The sequence below is a fragment of the Microtus ochrogaster genome, chromosome 21, assembly GCF_000317375.1.
Source record: "Microtus ochrogaster isolate Prairie Vole_2 chromosome 21, MicOch1.0, whole genome shotgun sequence".
NCBI classification, from domain to species: domain Eukaryota; kingdom Metazoa; phylum Chordata; class Mammalia; order Rodentia; family Cricetidae; genus Microtus; species Microtus ochrogaster.
This window is the reverse complement of record NC_022022.1, coordinates 18,030,704-18,046,986: the sequence shown is the minus strand read 5'-3', so window position 1 is coordinate 18,046,986 and position 16,283 is coordinate 18,030,704. Positions and strand designations below refer to the sequence as shown.

The 16,283-nt window shown below is 46.8% G+C and overlaps 1 protein-coding gene across 4 annotated transcripts in view; it reads left to right on the top strand.

Annotated features, from left to right (window-relative positions):
* The window catches only part of LOC101990910 (transmembrane protein 56), a 70,923-nt gene that overhangs the window by 12,228 nt on the left and 42,412 nt on the right, over positions 1–16,283 (top strand). The window contains exon 2 of one of the 4 annotated variants that reach the window (XM_013350048.2): positions 4,187–4,313. The exons of 1 other annotated variant lie outside the window; for it this stretch is intronic. The gene's annotated coding sequence lies outside the window, so the exon portion shown is untranslated. Of the gene's footprint in view, positions 1–4,186; positions 4,314–5,027; positions 5,226–16,283 lie in introns of those variants that run through there. 2 more of the 4 variants (XM_026784027.1, XM_013350046.2) reach the window with 2 other exon arrangements.

The window sequence follows — 16,283 nt, the reverse complement described above, 5'->3', positions numbered from 1 at the left end:
CCCTGAATGCACCCCTGTCTCATCTGGTCCACCATGCCTCCCTGAATGTACCCTGTCTCATCTGATCCACCATGCCACCCTGAATGCATTCCATCTCATCTGGTCCTGGAAGTTAACCAGCGTTGGATCTGAGTAGCATGTGGGTGGAAGAATGGAGAATATGGAGAAGGGAGGCAATGCATTTTATATTTTACTGTGGTGGATCTGGGAAAACACAGCAGCATACTAGGAATGTAGGCCTGAAGCTCAACAGAGTTCTTAATGGCTATTGCACAGTGGTGTTGATATCAGATACATCTTGGGAACACGAAGAGACGGAAAGATGCAGTGAGTTAGGTCATCGCCTGGATTAGGAGGAAATGAGAACTGAGTTAAAGGGTAATTGCAAAATTGTGAGGTAAATATCAAAGTAAGAAAGTGTAGATAGTCTGGGTTTCTAGGAGCCATCCATATTTTGATAGGAAAAATCCAAGGGCTCAGGGATTGCTGCAAGAACTTATGGAGACATAAGAGCTGAACGTGGGTCAAGTGGACCACTGTGTGTGAGTGTGTGTATGTGCTTGCTATCTCTGTGTGTAGGTGTGCTCACCTATGCACATGCAAATGGAATCAGAAGTCAGGTCAAGCTGCGTGTCTTTCCTTGACCGCCCTCTGCCTCACTTCTTTGAGACACGGTCTCTTACTGAAGCAGGAGCTTGCCATTTTGCTAAAATAGATGGCCAGTGGCCCTCTGGGATCCACCTGCCTCCCCTCATTTCTGAGGTTGCAGGTGTGCCAGCCCACCCAGCTTTTTGAGTGCTGGATTCAGAATCAGATGAGAGAGCCATACATTTAGGGAATAAAAAAGACATGCAACTACTACCCAGAATTCACTACTACGACCAAGAACTTCAAGGAAATGAAAAATTGTAGGTCAAGACCCATTGTAAATAAAATACATTATTGGGATGTTTCAGACTTTCAAGCATAATGGGAAAGTCTAGGAAGAAAAAGTCAAAGAGGCATAGGAACTGTGGAGGCACCAGCTGTTTCAACACCCCTGGGAGAACAGGAAAAAGATGGTGTTATTCTGACTGTGTTGTTTCCCGAGTACCCCTTCGAAGACACCCTGAGTCAGTGCCTCAGCAAAATGAGAGTCGAGTCAAAGTGACATGTTTGGGTGTTGGAAGACATTACCAATGGGTATTTGATGGAAATGTTAAAACATGTGGATAGCATTTAAGTTAGATACACGTTCTACAAAGCAAAAAAAAAAAAAAAGCAAGGCCAGCTATTGGCTCCAGAGGGGGAACATTGAAGACATGTTAACACACACCACGCTACTTGACTTGGCAATATCTTCCCTTCACCAGGTCAGGATTACGTAAACCTTAATTACTGTTTATCGATCGTGATGAGGCTAATTTAGGAGCAAGGGCAGGGCAGGTGTTGGGGGATGTGGTGGCAATGGCGTTTGTGGGAAGGTGCTAGATCCTCAAATACTGTGACGAGATGTCAATTGATGATGTCTAGAACTGAAAATCAAAAATCTGCAGGGGAATAGTATTAGAAAATAGGAAACTCACAGCAGGGTTTGAAGAATGGCTGAAGATCAGTGAAAAGTGGGCAGCCATGGCTTTTACTGGAAGCTTTAAGAAGCTTTAAGATTTTCATATATACATGTATATTAATTTTATTAAACTGTAAACAAAGGCAATACACATGTATCCAGGGAGAAAAAACACATAATGTAAGCAAAAAGAACCCAAAAGTTATCCAGAATGTCACCCCCATAGGGATAACTTTTCTTAATATCTTCAAATAGTTTCTTCCTAAAACACAGTTGAAAGTACTTTTTTAAAGTATTTCTTTATTTAGTATACAGTATTCTGTCTGCTTGTATGCCTGCAGGCCAGAAGAGGGCACCAGACCTCATTACAGCTGGTTGTGAGCCACCATACGGTTGCTGGGAAATGAACTCAGGACCTCTGGAAGAGCAGGCAGTGCTCTTAACCGCTGAGCCATCTCTCCAGCCTCTGAAAGTACTTTTAAATACTCATAATATCTAGCAAAAAAAAAGTCTTGATATACTAATAATTCTAAAGCAGTTACTCATTTTTATTACTAACTGCACCCCATACTCCCTCTCATCTTTCCCCTTCCTCCCTCCACCTTTACTGCTGCAGATGAACCCAGGGCCTTTGTACATGCCAGGCAAGAGCTCTGCCCCTGAGCCATGTTCTCAGATCCAGCCAAAACTTCCTGGTCATTTAGCCTCCATCTCTCTAACAGTCAGAGGAGAACTGAGGCAGATTTCGGATAGCTTTTCCTGACCTACCTTGCTATTCTAAAAACAGTCATTTCCAGCCTCAATTTTACAATCAGCACTATTTGGAAGTATAAGAATTTTTTGGGAAACTAATTCATCAGGGAAATTTACATCATTTAAGGGAATTTATATATGTGTGTGTGTGTGTGTGTGTGTGTGTATTCTTTTTAAGAGTAGATGATACTTTTATTTCTCTTAAGCCATTTTTATGATCAAAAAGTATAAGAAATCCCAGCACTCGGGAGGCAGAGGCAGGCGGATCTCTGCGAGTTTGAGACTAGCCTGGTCTATAGAGCTAGTTCCAGGACAGGCTCCAAAGCCACAGAGAAACCCTGTCTCGAAAAACCAAAAAAAAAAAAAAAAAGTATAAGAAGTGCAACTTAGCCTTGAGGCAACACATTAAAAATGTAGAAGGACTTCCTATAGTAAACAGATGTTTTTATTGCTTATATTGAGCTATATATTTTTCTCGGCTCCCCTCCTTTCCTCCCCTCCCCCTTCTATCCTCTCCCATGACCTCATGCTCCCAATTTACTCAGAAGATCTTGTCTTTTTCACCTTTCTATGTAGATCCATGTTTGTCTCTCTTAGGGTCCTCTTTGTTAAACACAGAACGTTGAAGTTTCATTAAGAGTAACTAGGATTTAAGGGAGACTAAAGGAAATGAACTGTTTAAAGAAGTTAAATTGCATAAAAATTTTAGAAAATATAGAGTTGATATTCTCTCCTAAAGTCACTGTTTTTTAAATTAATTTAAAAGTTTTAACATTCAAGCTGGGAATGTATTACAGTGGATCTTGTATGAATTAGATGCTAGCCTGGGCTACCCGAGACTCTTGTCTCAGGGGGGGAGAGGGAGAAAAATAAGTTTTGAGATCCAACTAGTATTTTCTGAACTCTTTTCAGATCTCAGTCTTTGTCCTTAATATAGTGACCGAGTCTGTGTAATCTCAATGCATTCTTGCAGTTTGGTGATGCATTTATAGAGGCCTAATATGAAGGAATAGTAGGGCATCAAATAGTGTATTCCTGTGTGTTTGCTTGGCTTGCTTGGTTATTACTGTTGGAGTCAAAGAATTACCGATGTCAAAGGTAATGATGGTGCATGTATCAGGGCAGAACAGAGCAACTGACAACCAGCAATGATAAGCCAGGAGAGGGCCTGTGGATGACGGAGCCCTGAGATAGCACTGTGAAATTTGTCCTATCTGGACCGACCCTACAGATAGCTGCCTGTGACCATTATGAGCCCACGGAGTTATGATATAGCTACGTGAACACACGAAGCAGCTATGGAGCAAAGCAAAACAGTCCAGGGCCTGTGATGAAACAGGTGTGGGCACAGCACAGCTGCCCTGGAATGCTCTGAGAGCCTTGGGCAGAACGTGGCGACTATCTTACGTGGTCTTTTCCTGGGTTGCGTTTCTGACCCTGTAGCCGAGAGAGAGGTTTCCCTCTGTGGTTCTGCCAAGACCGGGAGCTTTCAGAAATGACTGAATTTCTGTTCCATTTATATAGATGAAGAAATTGAGCTTTGGTGAATTAGCTGAAAACAGCCCTACGAAAAAGAATTCTAGGATGTAATAAATAGGATTTCAGTTCTATTACTTTCCCATTGCATCTAAATACAGATGTGGTGTGAGAGTATTATGCATGTTCTGTCGCTGTGTGGGAACATATTAGGTCAAATACGTAAGCTTTATTGGTAGGTCTTCCTCACAAACTGCCCTATGTCATTAGTGGTGGAATTTCCAAATGATTCTATTTATTTAGAATTTACTTCTTTCCAAAAAATTGGATTGCTTTTTTTTTTGCAAATTATGCAGCTTATATATACTTCTTCTTTTTTTTTTTTTCTTTCTTTTTTTTTTTTTCTAGGCAGTTCTGTCTGGTTGATACAGCGGGCCAGGAAGCTCAGATTATGAACTTGGCAACTTGGGATACTCAGCCTGTATAAAAAAGTCCAGTCTTACTTAAACACCCTGACTGCAGAGGGGTCCCGGATGTAAGTGGATTGCTATTGTATCCATTTTTTGTTACAAGGAAATCAAATCCAGGGCCTTGGGCATACAAGGCAGGCACTACACTCTTTAGACTGCTTGCCGTCCTTCAAGGGTGTTCTCCAGGGGTTTGGGAAGAGGCTGCTCGGAGACAACACGCCTCTTCCAGACACAAGCCTCCTACCCGCTTTGGCACGCACCTGCACCCTCAAACCAGAACGGGGCGGGGCTCGACTTTGGCCGTGTCAGACGTGGCAGAAAAAAAAAAAATCAGCAATTGCCCTTTCATCCCCTTCCCGATAAGCAAACCATGCCGATCATTTGCCCAGTATTTGGGCATATAAAGCAGAATTCATCACTGGAAAAGGTTTTTGGTTACGTGGCGAGCCGGGGCGCTGACCGCCGCGGGGGCGGACTCACATACTTCTCCCCACTTGTGAGGTCTGTGACTTGCTAGGAAAGCCCGCGAATCGCACACTCACAGCACCCGAGCCGAGGGTGAGCTCTCGGGATCCCATCGCAGCCCCACCGCCGCAATTCTCGGCTCCGAGCCCCCGCAGCATTTAAGTTCCAGCGCGGGGAGGTGGGCCCCACGCGCGGCCTCCGGGCCCCGCCCACTCTGGCCTGGGGTCGGAGCCGAGGCGAGCGCCAGCCGAGTCCGAGCTGCCGCGGCCCCTTTAAGGAGCCGCTCTGCGGTAACCCGAGCCCGCAGTCCGGGCGGGCGCGGCGGCAGCGGCGGCGCGAGCCTCGGCGACTGCTCCTCCAGGCGACCCCGGCTCCCGCGAGCATCTCGCGCGTGGCTCCGGCCGGCGCAGTCCTCCGGCCCGGCCGGATGACCAGGCGCCTGTAAACCCCGCTGCGCTCTCCCGGCTCCGCGCAGCCGCCGCCCGCGCGACTCATCCCGGGACCCGGCACAGGTGACGCCGTTTGGACGGGATCCGGGAGGAGGGCGGCCTCGCCCAGCGCTGCTTTCGGGCACGGCGCCGCGTCGCACCGGCCTAGCGCGGCCGAGCTCGGGCGCCCGAGGCGGGTGGGAGCGCGCGGGAGGCTTTGGCAGGTGTGCGGCGGCGCAGCATCCTTCCTGTCACCGGCCCCGCGCCGCTTGGCTTGGAGCAGATGGTGTCCCCGGCCCGCGGCCCCCGCGCCACCCCGAGATCCACTCGGCTCTGCCGGGCTGCTCTATCCGGTCGTGGCTTTCCGACTTGGCTAGCGGCGCCTAAGGGGTCTGAGCCCAAAACGGGTGGGTGCAACCTCTGGGCCTGCAGGGGACGCTTTCTTGCAAGAGATCAGCTCACAGTCGGACGCATCAAGTGGCATCCCCCCATTCTCCCCAGCTTCTTTCTAAAACTAGTAGCTTTTATTTACCCCCTAAGCTCTCAAGGGAGGGTCCCCATTTTTAGCCACCCTGAGTGGTGAAGTCTACTGGAAGGGAAATTGGTTTCTCTTTCCAGCCATATAACCCCTGGCAAATTGATTAAACTAAGTGCCTTCGTTTACCCTGTTAGGAAATGAAGTCTAATGCCAGTATTTATTTTCCCACCTTTCCAAGGTGTTAGGGAAGCCTGTGTGAAAGTAGTTTTGAGTTGTTTGAGTTCACTTAAGGGTCACTTGCTGGCCTGTGGATTTTTGTTTGTTTGTTTTCAATTGTATTTGCGAGTCAATGGGAGCGGGCATGTAAAATTACAAAATATTAAAAAGTGATCTTTGATGTTTGAATTAATTTTTAAACATCAGTTTGGAGGCAGTGTGGACGAAGTGGGTGGATGGTGGGAATCAATGTGTAAAGTAGCCACAAGTCTGTCATTTTATTTAGGAAAGCCTTTACATGGTCAAGAAGTTGAAAAAAGAAAGGATCCTGGATGGGGGTGTTTTGAAGTGAAATGCGTCTGTATGAACACGTGGTGCCGGATGGAGCACTGCCTTCCCTTTGTCAGTAGCTCCTAAGTCAATAAATTCTGGAGTACCACTTCCCTATTTTAAGTGATCTATCAGATTCAAGATCTTTTCTCTTTTATTTTCCTTAAACTGTGTGGATAAAACTAAATTTGAATTGCAAACCCACAATGCCAAACTTGAAAGGCTAGCTCGCCCTCCTACGCCCTGAGGATTTATTTTGAAGGGGCTTCCTATCCTTCTTCTGAATCCCAGCAACTCCTCCTCTTTCACCACGCCGCCTCTGTCCAGTGTTTGCCTCTTTACTGTGTCATCTTGCCTGCATTTTATCTGTCTGGGCTGGATGCCTTTGACCCAGTTGCTTAGTCATTATTATTAGCTTTGTGTTTCTGTTCCTTCCAAGTAAAAGCCTTCATCACTTGGGGAGAAGAATTATGGGTCTCACCATTAAAGTCCTGAAATTACTTGGAAGGGACGAGGGCTGATGGTTGTCAGAGAGTTGAAACATCTGTCACCAGAGAAGATGGTCCTTTGCTAAAGGTTTTCTGACTAGACCCACAGAGTAAAGAAGCCAGAGTTTCCCTGTCCTGGGTCGTCTTCTGAAATCTCCACTGGAGAGAGTCCATTGGCTTACCAACAGAGGCCCTGGGATCCCTGAGTTCTCAGAGGTCCCACTGAGTGCTCAGCTAGGTAAGAGCACTCCCTGCCAAGGAGTGGGAAGGAGGAAGTAGTCTATTGGCAGGGATGGCCACCTTCCTGGACTAATATAACTATTGGGGCAAAAGAGCCTGGATTTCTGAAGGGTCGTGGGAGGCTCCGGGGTGCAAAGAGGGAGTGGAATAGGCTTGAGGTTGCGCTGTCATTCTTTGAGCATTTATTATCCCTCACCATCAAGGGCCGCTGCTTTATAGCCATCAGACCTGTCCACTCCCCTCCCTTGGTGCTCCAAAAGAGACCTGGCGTGTCTGCATGCTTCTCAAAGCCCGACATTTATTAGAGGACACCATACAGTTTAGTTCATAAGAACCCCTTCAGACCTCAAATCTCCTTTCACCTGCTTCCAAGTTAATATTCTCTGTCTCACAGATTAAAGAGTCATTTGAGCTTTAGTATGGTGTGGGAGGTTAAGAAGCCTGGGCTGTCTACGCTGAGATACGGAAAACTGCCGTTCTCTTGAGGACGGTAGTGGCCTAATTAGAGTAGTGGGCATATGTACAAGGGAGGGAAACCTGGAGGGTAAAGTCAGCAGAGTTAAGTTGGATAGCTTGTGCCACAGTCCTTAAGCAAGGAAGGTGTCCCACCAAGTGCAGTTTTCTGTTGCTTTCCCTACTTCCGCTTGCCCCGTGAGGGGAAATGAGAGAGCAGTATGGAGGCAGAGTAACCGTGTGTTTGTCCTTGGGATGGCAAACAGACTTGAACTGGGTGGTCGGGACAGCTAAATTCACCTGACACTCTCCACGGTACTATTTGTGTGAACCCATCATGTCAGAAAAGCTAGGTGATTTTTTTTAAGGAAGCCTGAGGTACTTTGGCCGTGTTTCTCTTTAAAGGATGAAGGAAAGGTGGAGAAACGGAGCCCTGCTGCTCTGAGGCCTGCTGCTCCTTGGAAGGCCTTGGACATGCAGCCAGCGGATCCCTGACCAGAGAAGCTAGGATAAAGCAGAAATAGAAAGGGGATTCTTTGTTCAGATAACACGGGTGTATTGAGGGAGAGGTACACAGGATATGGCAGCAGTGCTTGAGATACTTCGACCATGTTATGAGAATGAATGACGGCAGATACCCGAAGATAGCACTGCTTGGAGGAGTGCATGGGAGAAGGTGAAGAGCAAGGCCCCAAAAGTGCTGGACAAACAGCGTAAAGGAAGACTGTGGAAACTTGGAATCTTGGGTAAAACAATAACACAGGCATTTGGACTGCCCAGGATAGGAATAACTAAAGAACCACCGTAAACGGGCTGCCCATGCATGCTGTAGCATTGCCGGGGCATAAATGATGAAATGATGGTGAATCCTATGGATACGTAAAGAGTTTGTAAAGCAGTGTGTGAGGCCAGTGTTCTTGAAGATAGTCCCGGGAGAAGATAGCTGCACATCTGATCAGAGCTTGAGTCACGTGGGAGAAAGAAGCTGTTAAACAATGGGACCAATGTCCCAGGCTTGTTTGAAGCCACGTTCCAAACTTTTGGGGCTAGGACGTCAGAAAGTGCAGTTTTACTTTGAGACCCAGAACATGACTAAGCAGATGAGTATCTGAAACAAATTTCTCGTCTTATTCTGTTTCTAGTCTGCATTTCAGGGAACCCCTCACCTCCAGTCCTCTATTTGTTTAAACAGTGGAAAACCGGGTTTATCGAGGGTCAGCGGGGGTTGGAGGTGGAGATGTTGGAGGAGCTGTCTGGATCTGTCAGTGGGGACAGAAGGGAGTGTGGGAACTCATCTGGTCTCTGAGGGGTGTGAGACTCATATAGATAAAAAGGCAGCTGGATGGGCATATTCTTGTTTCCTTTCACCGCAAAGCCAAGCCATTGCTTTTGAAGGGCTAGGAGGAAGATGTGTGGAAAGGAAGTTGCATTTGGATTTCAAAGCAGATTTCTCTGGGCCAGTAGCTTTCTCTCTGTAGGGTAAGTGGGGGAACCAATGCCAAGAACAAGTAGCTGATGGATTTAGGTCAGGTCCACTTCTGTGGACTGCCTAGCAGAGCACAGGGGCTTGGATGTGGGATGGATGAGTAGGAGGCTCCTACTTCCTGGCTTTGGGGAGTTCTGAGCAGAGCTCAGGGAGTGTGTTGTGTTGTCTCTAAGTCTCACTTGCCCACTGAACTCAGTGAGAAGTTGGCTGCTCGCCTCACCAAGAATTGGAACAGTATTCTCATTCTCTTTTATTACCCAGCCAGGCGACCAAGACTTCCTCAGAGGTCTAGTTCATGATCCATGGTCAAATTCAGGTTTCTGCCCTACCCAGTATCAGACGGCTAGTTCTGTTATGTGCCCTGGAGTTGGCTAAGAGCTGAAACTGTTCTTCAGGTTCTTGATTTCCCTTTTTGTAACAGTTAACATCTGACTCCCAACACCTAACCCCTGAACACTTCTACCAGGTGGTAAAACAAAACCTACCGAAACGAAGTACACCGGCATCAGTGTCCACCCTAGCCTGTTACTTGGTGACCGCTTGCTTTTGTCATTGACTTTCGACCTAGTGGGGATCTCCCTTTGGGACCCTCTGGATTCCTTATGTGCCTTTCTTAGCGCAGTTGATGTTTTTAGGTGTTTGACTTCACCCTTTTTTATCTGCCTGGCATTTGTCCAAGGCGCTTTCAATTCTGGTTTCACTACTATTATCTCTCACATCCCCCAGCTTTGGGTATCTGTCCAGCAACTCTTGTGAGCCCAATTTTGGATCCTGTATTCTAGAAACAACTGTACGCTAATGAGGTGTCTATTTTGGTTCTCATTTAACTTTCAGTTTGAGGGGATAAGGAGAAACTATTTGGTCAAGCTCATTTTACTTCATTTTCTCCATTGAATCCATAGAGAGATATATTTGGAGGCTGGGAAGGAACCCAGAAGGGGGAGACAGCCCTGTAAGCCTCTCCATGTAGCCCCCAGCCCTACAAAGGCAAAGAAAAGGAAAGCACATTTGACAGTATTGAGAATGCCTTCCATATTGGTATTAGTTTACTTATTGGAATGGCAGCAAAAAGGAATTTTAGTTGATGAATTTTTAATTTTTTAAATGAAATCTAAAAGCCCCTAGACAGAGTGTTGCATGTTAGGGACACAATTTTTAAAACTAGTCTTGCTTGATTAACATGCTTGTTCTAATACACGTAAAAGTATTGGGACCCATGAAGAATTTAATCAAATTTTGTAATCTGTTAATGCTTTCTAAAAATTTACTTTGGGTGTTGGTGGCGCACGCCTTTAATCCCAGCACTCTGGAGGCAGAGGCAGGCAAATCTCTGTGAGTTCAAGGTCAGCCTGGTCTACAGAGTGAGTTCCAGGACAGGCTCCAAAGCTACAGAGAAACCCTGTCTCGAAACACTACTACTAATACTAATAATCATAATTTATTTTATGTGTATTGGTGTGAGGGTATCAGATCCTCTAGAACTGGAGTTATAGTTGTGAGCTACCATGTGGGTGCTGGGAATTGAACCCAGGTCCTCTGGAAGAACAGCCAGTGCTCCTAACTGGTGAGTCATCTCTCCAGCCCCCTGTTAATGCTTTTTAAAAGACTCATAAAAATTGCAGCTTTGCTCAGATTAAGCGATATCCTTTGTCTTTTTTTATTTGTTGTGTATGTATGTGTAGGTGTGTGTGTGTGTAAGCCAGGAATCCACATCCATGTATTTCCCAGTCACTCTCTACCTTGTTTGTTTGTTTAAAACAGGGTCTCAGCTGGGCGATGGTGGCGCACGCCTTTAATCCCAGCACTCGGGAGGCAGAGGCAGGCGGATCTCTGTGAGTTCGAGACCAGCCTGGTCTACAGAGCTAGTTCCAGGACAGGCTCCAAAACCACAGAGAAACCCTGTCTCGAAAAACCAAAAAAAAAAAAATAAATAAATAAAACAGGGTCTCACTTGTAGCCCTGGCTGTCCTAAACTCACTATGTAGATCAGGATAGCCTCAAACTCATGGAGATCCACCTACCTCTGCAGACTGGGATTAAAGGTTTGGCCTTTAATCATGGGCCCCGCCCCCTGGCTCTTTCCACCTTGGTTTTAAAGAACCCTAAGAAACTGGAGCTCAGTGCTGGCCAGACTAGCTGGCCAGGGAGCCCCTGGATCCTCCTGTCTCTGCAGGTGGGAGCCACCACACAGTGGGAGGCTGGAGATCCTAACTCACTCTGGTCCTCAGGACTGCACAGCAAGCCCTTTACCAGCTGAGCTGACTCTGCAGGTTTACTCTTCATGTTCTCGAAAGCCCGTGTGTTACCAGAAAGATTTCTTACTTGTTTTTTAGAAAAATGAAGTGCTGTAGGGCCAGATAAAGTTTGGGCTGGAAGGCCAGGAGGGAAGGCCGATCCCTGAAGCAAAGGCAACTCCTAGATTCACATCTTAGAAACAAACCTTGAGACACTGTGGATTTGGAGGGCTTGATCATGGCCTCTATGGCCTACAATAGCCAGTGTTTTCCCAACCATTTGTGGTAGATGCTTGTTAGGTGCTTAGGAGTCTGAAGCAAGAGGATTCCAAGTTTGAAGCAACTTGGCAACTTAGTAAGACCTGTGTCTCAAAATAAAAGTGGGTGAGGAGGAAAGCAGCTGTGACACACGCCCATAATCATAGCACATGGAAAGCCAAGGTGGGAAGTCAGGATTCAAGAGCAGCCTCTGCTGTAGGAGGAGCTGGAGGTCAGTACGTGCTTCTTCGTGAGACCCTGCCGTAAATAAATAAATAGATTGACTGATAACAGCTAAGCGGTGTAAGCTTCCCTAGCATACGTCAGAGCCCTAGGTTCAGTTACAACATTGGAACTGGGAGGAGAAGGGATTTGGGACAACTTGAATACACACATACACATACAAGCACATGCGTGCACACACACACACACACACACTATAGCAACATAAATTGAATTTAGGGGGAAAACAAAACATAAAAGCACTGAAGTGTGAGGAAGGCCACCTTGTATTCTTTGAAGTCCTCTTCTCGTCTTGCTGCAAGCTCTGGTTTATAATACTCTAGTAGCCAAAAAGAATTGATCTGTAACTCAGTTCAGGATACTGGGCAGGGAGACCAGAGAACTCTGTCTGTTCTTGGTTCTGAGGATCCAGACTTTCTGGCCGGCTAGTCTAGCTAATCACTGAGCTCCAGTTTGAGTGGGCAGTGCTGTCTTTGAAAACAAGCGGGGGAGTGGTTTAGGAAGACTCTGGATGTGGACTCCTGGCTTCCGTACACACGTTCACACATATGTGATGCCACCTCCCCCTGTACCTACACAAAATGCATTTCTCCTTCGAATTTTTAATCAAGGCAACAACACCACACCTGCAGGGGCTCTGTTCAAACCAACCGTTTGTGCTTCATACAGTAAAACCATGTGGCTTGGCTTTCTGAGGCCATTTCAGATCAAGTTCTTCAATGCTAGCCAGGGCGCTCCTTAAAAGGTCAGTAGGGTGAGGTGTAAGTTCTTGAGCTTAACCCAGAAATAGCTTTAACAGGACCTAAAGGGACACATGACCAAAATAAACAGCAACGTGATGGTCTTCCTGGACAGTTTCTTCACAAGGCAGTACAAGTAAGTGATTTGAGTGCATTAGTCTGACCCTAGTTCATAAAGCTGGGGAAGTGACTCCTCGGAAGTGAGGGGGTCTTAGCTTCTGGAACTGCAGCCACCAAATACTGGTCTCAGTAACAGCTTCCTAGCACAGATCTCTGTAGCCCAGGCAGGGCCCATCTGTGGGCCTCCTCTTCAGCCTCTCAGGTAGCTGGAATTACAGGCCTGCCTGCATCATTCAGCCAAGCTTTCGGGACAGTCCTTCACGTGGCAGTGGCAGCTGTGGGCCACACTAACTTCCTTTTGCTTGATTCCCTGTGTTTCAGGAATTCAAACGTGAGATTTGTAGTTAAACAAAAACAAACAAACAAACAAAACCACATCGGTGGGGTGTGGTGGCACACGCCTTTACTCTCACAGGCTGATCTCTATAAATTCAAGATCAGCCTTGTCTATGTAGTGAGTTCCAGGACAGCCAGTTCTCAGCAGGAAAGAACAAAACAAGAACTAAAACCACATCACTTTGCTTGACGACCGGTTCCACACTGGAGGCTGAATCAGGTTGATAAATATCAACTTCGTGGGCTAATAGTGCAGCTAGAGCTGGTATTGGGTGAAGGCAGTCTCAGAGGAAGAGATGAGAAAAATCTGTGCTCGGGACGTTGGGCAGTGTTAAGGGGCCCTTAGGTCGTAGAATGAAAGGCTACCTAAGATGGCTATCATCCGATCCTTGGCTGTCTTGTTTCATGTTTTCAGAATTTTATTTTTTCTCACATAGTCCTGTTTCTAGGACCAGGGGGATGGAGCAGAGGAAAAGAGTAGATACAGGGAGGTGAATGTGAGCCACGTCCCATGATATGGAGGTGTTGAAACGAAGCCCACGGTGCGGCATGCTAATTAAAATGGGGTCACCATTTATTTATATGTTTATAAATTGTAGATTCCGTACTCGATAAAATATATAATATTTGTAATATTTGTCACTTTCCCCACTTACCCTCCTCTTTTGTTCTTTTTGTGGCTTCCTAGAGCTCTGTCTTCGGTTCTTCATGTGCTCTTGATGGACATAAGAAGCACTGTGTTGTGGGCTGTTGTGACTGTCACCCCGGACAGGCAATTATCTCTCCAGCCCGCTGATTTCCTATGGGCGTGTCCCCAGGAGTGACGTGGCTGGATCGGGTGGTAGTTCTATTTTGATTCTTTTAGTGGCCTTGCTGATTGACACCCCCGCCCCCAGCAGTGAGTTCCTTACTCCCACGTCACCCCTACCCTCACTACCTTTTGGTGTTTGCTTACTTGATGATAGCTTAATGACTGGGCTGAGCAGGGACTCTCCTGAGAGTTTTGATTTGCATTTCCTTGGTGACCAAACGCTCCTGTGTCTCCTGTGTATTTACTGACCGTCTGTACTTCTTTTGAGAATTGTCCTATTCACTTGCACATTTATAGATTAGATTTCTTGGTGCTTGATTTTTTTTTTGAGTTCTTTATATATTCGATTGAATGTCCTGTTAGAATATAGCTAGCAGAGATGTTCTTCCATTCTACAGGCTGTCTCTTTGTGCTATTTTCTTTGCTGAGAAGTCTCCTTATCTAAACTATCAAATTCAGATCAGTTCGTAAGGTACACAAGTGTCAGGGCTTTTAGGCCAAGGAGAAAAAGAAGGACTTGGGTACTGAAAGATTTAGATGCAGACCCAAATCATTCATTCTGTCAGAGAAGTAGGTGTGACATTTCCTGCTAAGGAAAGGATTTCTAGCATAAAGCACTGTTGTATATATATTGGTTTTTAAAGATGAGGTCTCGCTCTGTATCCTTGACTGGCCTGGAACAATTGGTAGACCAGGCTGGCCTCTGCATGCTGGGATTAAAAGACGCTTGATACTGTGCTCAGCCAAGTCCTATTTTATTTTGCTTTGAAAGAGGCTCTCTGTGTAGACAAGGACGACCTTGCATTCCTGATCCTCCTGCCGCCACCTTCCAATCTCTTGGTTTACAGGCACAGGACACCACACTGGGATCACCATTCTTGGCTGAGAATCTTAAAACAATGTTTTCTTATTTCTTGAGAAATGGGGGCGGGTGGCTAGGCAGTTCTTGTGCAGGGTACAGACTCAGGAAGTGTGTGCATTAATTTCAGGGTCATGGGGCTGGAAGATTCCAGAAGGCCTGCTCCTGTGGTTAGTCATTAGCTTTAAGGGTTGGCTGCCAACTGCAATTGTCAGCCTCAGTTTCCTCCTCGGGGCCTCGTGGCCAGCACAGCAGTCGGAGCACGCAGGGCAGATGGTTGCTGTGAGAGCTGCTTCTGCTCTCTGACCACCGTGTCCTCCCTTCTGCTGCAGCCCCGATGGGTGAAGGTAGAGGCAGGCTCTGTCTTTGGTTGAGAGTGGTGGTGTCAAGTTACAAAGTGATCAATGGCCATTAAATGGTTTACCACACACAGCTGTAGTATTGTGTACTCTAATAGGTACAGTTAAGGCATTACCTCGCTTAAACTATACAGTCGCCTACAGTGTAGGCATTCTTATGCCTGTTGTATAGAATTTGTAGCTGAAGAGCATGTCTTCTTTCTTTTTAGAGACAGGGTTTCTCTAATATGTAGTTCTGACTGGCCTGGAACTCAGAGATCCACCTGGGATTAAAGGTGTGCACTGCCACGCCTGGCCTGGCCGGGCTGTATCGGTTTTAACCAAGGTCACCAATGAGGACTGGGACTGACCCGCTGCACACAATAGACTGTGATACACGCGTTTAAAGGAAGAATTGGGGCTGGGATTTGATTCTAGTTCTCCAGCTAAATGGAATAAGTCTTCTCAATCCATTGAGTGGCTCTTCAGCTTCTCTGACCCCACTGAATACTTTCCTGTGGGGAACAGAATGGAAAAAGAAAGCGGAAGGTAGGAAGCTGAGTCTTGCCTCAGCCACCCTTGCAAGCCAAGGATTTCCCTGTGGCCAGTGGACTGTTGATTTGGAGGTGAGAAGAACCTGACTTCCCGGGAAGTCTGGCAGGTGTCCCAGTTCTGCCCCCCCCCCCAAGCTTAAAAATAGAACTGTTTGGGGGAGGGGGGTAGTGGGCGGTGTCCAGTCTTCCCTTGATTTCACAGTGTTGGCAGAGTGCCAGAAGATGTTCTCAGCCAAGCAGCTCCTGCTGGGCTCTCTCTCCAGGAAGGGATGGACACTGATTTGAAAATAAGCATACCAGAAGCTGGGGAGAGAAAGATGAGGAGCCTTCCAGCTGATGCTCTGCCCCTTGGTCCCTCAGTGTCAGGACCCTGACAGCGCAGACTCCTAAGACTCCGGTCTAGCACGGAATTGGAAACGTTAATTTTATTAATGACAAACTCTCAAATGGGACCAGCTTCAAAAACCCACCCTTTGGACTTGCGCCAGCTACCGCAGCAGTTTGTGGTGCGACTTCCCAACTACTGTGGCCTCCTGGCTCCAGACATTTTGGTTTCTCCTAAATTCAGTGCCTGTAATCGGGAACTCAGAAGTTTAAAGAACAAAAGCTTCTTTATAAAAAATTGTACATGGGGTGAGATGAGAGGAGGCAACATTTATCACGTAAATCACATGTATGGGGCCTGTACTCTGTGCCTGTGGGCCCTAGAAACTCAGCTGATTTCCTATGAGCAGGTCGAGCTCAGTGGCAGTTGGGAGTGAGAAGCAGTGGGGTGGAGGGAGAACGGGGAAGGGGTCTTTGTCTGAAGAAAATGAAAGTCCAGGGATAAATGCCAACTGCAAAGAATAAAAAGTGGGAGAGAAGCCAGGCGGTGGTGGCGCACGCCTTTAATCCCAGCACTCGGGAGGCAGAGGCAGGCGGATCTCTGTGAGTTCGAGACCAGCCTGGTCTACAAGAG